Below are 7150 nucleotides of genomic sequence, written 5' to 3' on the forward strand. Positions count from 1 at the left end.
GATATGATTTCCTAGGTTGATAATTTTATACCTTTTCCCTCTTAATTCACTAACATAATATTTTCTTTTTTTGTTTTTTCCCATTTTGGAACGTAACTAATATTTTTGACAGGTAAGACAGATATGCACAAAAAATACACCATAACTAAGTGGCTTTAACGAAGAGAAAGACAATCACAGAGCTGAAATGAACTCAGATCATTTAACACAAATCTGTCATTTTACAGCAGTTCTGTGATAAAGTCCTTCCTACATCACTCACAGTCATTAGTGGCAGAACAGAACTAGTACACAAGTTTCTCGACTGTCACCAGTTCAGTGGTCTTTCCAATAACTCTGATTTGTAAGATAAATATCCAAGAATCGTAGGCTTGTTTTAAATAAAATAATTTTCCAAGGGTTTTTTGGTTATTGATAGCTGTTGTCCTATACACTAAAAATATTTCCTAAATGTATCCTTGAGTATCTTTATGAATAGGAAATACTTCACATCCAGTGATTTTCACAGCTTGTTAGCTTTGGTAATTTTAAAAACAAATTAGCAAGTTTTCTATTATTCTACAAAATTTACTAGGGTAAACCAAATCCACCCATTAGTTCACTATCATGGAGTTCAGAAGTTTTATTGCCTTAACTTTTATTTTTTCAAAAATGAGCACTGAGTATTTTCAGCATGTAGTAGTGTCATTTCATATGTATCTTACAATTGCTTATTTTAGTACCAAACAAAATTAGTGATATTTAGATAACTCATAGTGTATTTATAAAATTATTTTTTTTATCATAGTACACTTCTCACTAAGATAAATAAATAAAATCCAAGCAAACCTACCTACACAAAATTAGAAACAACTTTAGTAGATTTCAGTGTAATGCACAATCCATAACTAGCATGTTTACCTTTCCCCTCCCCCACCCGTTGCTGCTCATCTTCTGGGCTAAGAGTTAATTATAATTTTTTTTTATTAAGATGTTATTATGTTGACATGTTTCTCATTCCACATCATCTTTGGCCAAGCTCTGTACACTCACAATTCTCTGGCTAATTGTTGGCAGCTTAGTCAGAAGCATTTGGAACACTGGTGATGGAAGAGTTTGCAGCAAAACTTGCACAACTGCTGTGGCTGCCCATAGATAGCAATGCCATTTGTCAAGTGGTCAACACCTTTTTCATATTCACCTTGGGCTAGTAATTCCTCACCAAGTTGTATTTCTTCAAGAAAGAACTTCTGAACAGCTTATGCATCTTTAAAGTCAGGTAACTTGGACAGCCTAGCTTTCTCTTTAGCAAGCTTCTGTTTCTTTCTTCTCTCTTGGAGCCTGTTCTTGAAGTTGGGGTCGCTGCGTCTCTTGTGGTCAAAGTAAACACAGTAGCCAATGAAGAGGGCCCCACACACGCCAGCGGCCATCACACCACTCTGGCCCACCATGTTTGCAGCCACTGCTCTCAGTGGAGGCAGTAACAGTGGCGCCATCCCCTGCTGACCCTCATACCGGAAGAGGAGGCTCACCCCTCTCCCACAGAGGGCAGAACCAGAGAGATCTTTCTTTTTTATTTTTAATTGAATTACTTTTTTTTTTTCAGTGATTGATAATTGCTTCCATAAATCTTTGATTTTTCTTTTCCACTCCCTTCTCCTCATACCCCTCTCTGTCCCCACTCCCTCTCTGAGATGGGTACAATATTATATAGGTTCTACACATACATTCCTATTAAATATATGTTGCATAGAAGAATTAAGATGAATGGGAAAAGCCATAAAATAAAACAAAACATAATACAAAAGAAAATGATCTGTTTCTATCTGCAATCCAACTCTGTAGTTCGTTCTCTGGATGAGGACGGAGTTTTGCTTCAAGAATCCATTGGAAATTTTTTAAGTGCATGCATTTCAATAAAATATTAAGTTTATCAGAAAAATTCCTCACACACTGTGGTTGTTGCTGTTTACCACGTTCTCCTTTTCACTCAGCATCAGTTCATATAAGTCTTTCCAGACTTCTCTGAAGTCTTCCTGGTCTTCGTATCTCATAGTACAACAGTATTCCATTATATTCATATACCACAACCTATTCAACCATTCCCCAATTAATGGGCATCACCATGATTTCCAGCTTTTGGTCACCAAAAAGAGAGCTACTACAAACATTTTTGTACATGTGGGACCCTTTCCCATTTCGATGATCTCTTTGGGATAGAGTCCCAGAAGCCATATTGCTGGGTTAAAGGGTATGCACATTTTTGTAGTCCTTTGGGCCTAGTTCCAAATTGCTCTGCAGAAGTATTGGATCAGGTCATAGCTTCACCATTAATGAATTAGTGTTCCAACTCTCTCACATCTTCTCCAACACTTATCATCTTCCTGTTTTGTCATGTTAACCAATCCGATAAGTGTGATGTGGTACCTCAGAGTTGTTTTGATTTGCATCTCTCTAATCAATAGTGATTTAGAGTATTTTTTCATATGATTATAGATACCTTTAATTTCTTCCTCTGAAAACTGCCTGTTCATATCCTTTGACCACTTATCAACTGGGAAAAGAGTGTATTCTTCTACATTTGACTCAATTCTCTATATATTTCAGAAATGAGGTCTTTATCACAGACACTAGTTGCAATAATTCTTTCCCAGTTTTCTGCTTCCCTCCTAATCATGGTTTCATTGGATTTGTTTGTGCAATAACTTCTCAATTTAATGTAATCAAAATTATCCATTTTGTCCTTCATAAGGTTCTTTATCTCTTGTGTCATAAATTTCTTTATTCTCCATAAATCTGACAAGTATTACTTGCTCCCCTAATTTGTTTATAGTATCAGTCTTTATACCTAGATCATGTGTCCATTTGGGCTTTATTCTTGTGTATGGTGTCAGACATTAGTCTATACTCATTGCTTACTGTTTCTTGAGTACCTAGACTGTACAATGCCAGGCATCGTTCTATGCGTAGTTTCCACCACACTGTTATCCAGTTTTCCCAGCAATTTTCCTCGAACAGTGAGTATTTATCCCAGAAGCTGGGGTCCTTGGGTTTCTCAAACAGTGGATTGCTATATTCATTGACTACTGTGTCTTGAATACCTAACCTATTCCACTGGTCTACTCTTCTGTTTCTTAGTACCAGGTGGTTCTGATAATTTCTACTTTATAATACAATTTGAGATCTGGTAAAGGTAGGCCACCTTCCCTAGCATAATTTTTCATTAGTTCCCTTGACATTGCGGACCTTTTGTTCTTCCAGATGAATTTTGATATTATTTTTTTCTAGCTCTAGAAAGCAATTATCTGGTAATTTGATTAGTATGATGCTGGATAAGTAAATTATTTTAGGTAGAAATTCCATTTGTGTTATATTAGCTTGGCCTACCCAAGAGTAACTGATGTTTTCCCACTTATGTAGATCTGACTTTATTTGTGTGAAAAGCATTTTGTAATTAGACTCCCAGGTATTTTATAGTGTCTACTGCAGTTGTAAATGCAATTTCTCTTTCTATCTCTTGCTGTTGGGTTTTGTTGGTAATAGATAGAAATGCAGATGATTTATCTGGGTTTACTTTGTAACCTGCCACTTTGCCAAAGTTGTTTAATACTTCAAGTAGTCTTTTACTTGATTCTCTGGGATTCTCTCAGTATAACATCATATCATCTGCAAATGGTGATAACTTAGTTTCTTCTTTGAGTATTCTAATTCCTTCAATTTCTTTTTCTTTTCTTATTTCTACAGTTAGCATTTCTAATACCATAATGAAGAATAGTGGTGATAATGGACATCATTGTTCCACCTCTGATCTTTTTGGAAATGCGTCTAGCTTGTCCCCATTGTATATAATGCTTGCTAAAGGTTTTAGGTAAATACTATTTAATATTTTATGGAAAGTTCCATTTATACCTAAGCTTTCCAGTGTTTTCAATAGGAATGGACGCATTTTGCCAAAAGCTTTTTCTGCATCTATTGAGATTATCCTGTATTTTCTGTTAGTTTGGTTGTTGATATGGTCAATAATGCTAATTTTTTTCTAATATTGAAGTAGCTCTGCATTCCTGGCATAAATCCTACCTGATCATAATGCATTATTTTCATGATAAATTGCTGTATTCTTTTTGATAATCTTATTTAAAATGTTTGCATCTATATTCATCAGAAAAATTGGCCTTTAATATTCTTTCTCTGTTTTGGCTCTTCCTGGTTCAGGTATCAGAAGCCACAACATAATTTTTAATCCCATAATATAGCTGGCAATAAATCCAGTGCTGGTGGGTTTGAGATAGATTAAAGATAGTTATTTTTGTTTTAAGAGAGATAATATGATAAGGAAAGTAATCAATACAGCAATTGCCAATGCTGTAATTACTGCATAAGGTCATTTAGACTGATATATCATTCACAAATGTACTATGAAGAAGACCATTGGTGGTGTTTGGAAAAAGTCATTTAATCTTAATCAGAAAAGAAAAAAAATCTGATAGGAATGTATGGGGTAGGGGAGACAACTCAGAATTATGTTATGCTTGATGATTTGAAAAGATTTTTGGGAGAAACTAGGCAAATGGGGGAACAAGTTCAAGTACTCAAATGCTAGCTACTGTTAGAAAAATGTGCCTATGTAATACTGGTTAAGCTTCATTCATCATTAACTGCTACTTTCCTCAAATAATGTATCCATTGCCTAAAGTTATTACTTAGTCAACTTGAGACTGTGCTCCAGTTAAAATTAAGACAATGTTAAAAGGGAGGAAAAAGCTAAAATTTACTGTAAAACTTTGGAGTTTGTTAAAATATTCTCCTTTAGCTAATTTTATCTATCAAATGACAGATTGCAGACTTAATATGGAAGATAATAAATGATATTTAATAAATATTGGGAAATGTTCTTTTCCTTCATTTTTTTCTTATTTTTTTAATCTCATTTGAGACATTCACTTTTTTTCAAAAATAATTTCATTGAGTATTAAGAACAATCAGTGTTTTTTTTCTAGTTTGAATGGGGTATTATACAGCTTTCTTTTCTAATTTCCTTTGAATTTTTGGGTTTTGTTTTAAAGATGTTGTATATAGTTCAGATAAGTGTCTTTAGTTTTTATAAATATGCAGTTTATATGTTAGAATTTTTAAAATTTTATTGTGGGAATGCTTGTTTTTTTTCACAGTTTATTTTATTTTTTCTAAAATTTGTTTGGTGCTGTTTTAGTCTCACAAGGACTGTTCATTATACCATCTTCTAACTGCTGCTATAAAAAATTATAAGTGCAAAATTTTTATGACACCAGTGCATTGAATAATGATTTTTATAAGGGCAGACATTTGATCTTAACTTGATGGGTGTTTTGTATAAATTTTTTTCATTGTTTTGTATGTTGATATGCTTATTTTAGTTTATGCATTGCTACTGTGCTGAATACTTGCTTGCTTTTTATTTGCCACTTTTTTTTTTTTTGTAAATGGCCTTATTTCCATTGAATCAGTATTGCATAATTTTTCAAGGTTAATGCACTTAACACTTTTTATTACCGGTTTACTGAGGCACTCATTGAAAAAAAAAAGTTAATTGTTTAAAGGTACTATTATGTTATAGGCATTGAAACTCATGGAGTTCGCATGATAGTACTACAGGAATAAATGGAGAACATGAGACTAGAGATAATATTAAAACACTGAAAAAGAATGAGGAAATTGCATTCAAAAGATTTGATCTTTGGTGAAATTAGTCAATAGTGACCTTTGCCTTAGACCTTAGACAGCATTTTACTTACACCTCTTGATGTATTATTTAAATGTTGCTTGTGTTAAAGTTATTTGTGTACGTGTCTTAATTCTTTACTAAATTGTCAGTCAGTTGATGTATTAAATGCTTGCCATATACCAGGAACTGTACCAGGCACTGTGGATATAAACAAAGGTGGAAAGATAATCCTTGCTCTGAAGTTACTCAATCTACTTCAGGGGACAATATGCAAACAACTATGTACAACAGAGCTATGTATAGGATACATAGAAAATGATCAACAAATGGAAGAAATAGCATTAAAGGAGATCTGGAAAAACTTTCTGTAGAAATTGAGACTTTAGTTAAGACTTTAGCAGAAGCTAGAGAAGCTTTGAGTTAGTGATGAGAAAGGAGAATATTCAAGTCATTAAGGAAAGCAAATCAAAAATACTGAATCAGGAGATGGAGTGCCTAGTTTGAAGAAGAATAAGGATGCCAGTGACAGTTGCCTGGAAATTTGTGTGGATGTGAAAAGACTGGAAAACTTGGGGATGGAAGATTATAAAGGGCTTTGGATAGCACAAAGGATTTCATATTTGATGATGAAAATTATAGGGTATTTTATTAAGTAGAGAGTGGAATTATAAAATCTGTGCTGTAGGAAGATCTCTTTGATGACTAAATATGCTGTAATTGGGAAGAGACTTGTGGTAGTGGAATCAGGTAGGAGACTATTATAATAGTCCAGATAGGTAATGACAAGAGTCCATACTAGGGTGAAGGAGAAGTTAAAAGAGAACAGGTATGTTCAAAAGTTGTTACAGTAATAAAACTTAAAGTCCTTATAAATAGAATGGATATAGTTGAAAAAATAAAGTGTAAAATTGATGAAGAAACCTTTATTGTAAGTCTGGGTGCCTGGAAAGATGATGATATATGCCATAGCAATAGGAACATTACAATAAATGGAAGGATTTTTTGGGGGGAGGAAATATAATGAATATCATTTTGTGTATATAATATTTAAGGTATCTGACAGTCTATTTGGGATGTTCACAAAGCATCTGGAACTGTGAGCATGGAGGTCAGTAGAGAGATTAGTGTTAGCTACTGGATTTAAGGACCATCAACATAGAGATGATAATTGAATTCATGGAAGTTGAGAAATGAAATAATATATGTAGAGAAAAGTACCTAGGATAGAGATGTTTGAGGTATGATAGTAAGCTGGTGTGAACAGTTAATGTTGTCCAGGAAAGGAGACTGAGAAGGGACATTTGGATAAGTAGGAGAAAAATCAAGAGGTAATAATAATAATAATAATAAAAAGAAAACTAGAGAGATTAGAGTATCAAAGAGAAGAGCATGACCCACAGCGTCAAAGGATACAGAGAGGTCAAAATGGTTGAGCATTGAGAAAGGACCGTGATATTTGGCAATTAGAGA

At 33.8% G+C, this 7150-nt stretch overlaps 1 pseudogene; it reads right to left on the reverse strand.

The window, feature by feature from the left end:
* Positions 1 to 921: 921 nt before the first annotated feature.
* LOC140531590 (mitochondrial import receptor subunit TOM20 homolog) lies at positions 922 to 1430 on the reverse strand (annotated as a pseudogene).
* Positions 1431 to 7150: the final 5720 nt, after the last annotated feature.

The sequence above is a fragment of the Notamacropus eugenii genome, chromosome 3 (genome assembly GCF_028372415.1).
Source record: "Notamacropus eugenii isolate mMacEug1 chromosome 3, mMacEug1.pri_v2, whole genome shotgun sequence".
Taxonomy (NCBI): Eukaryota; Metazoa; Chordata; class Mammalia; order Diprotodontia; family Macropodidae; genus Notamacropus; species Notamacropus eugenii.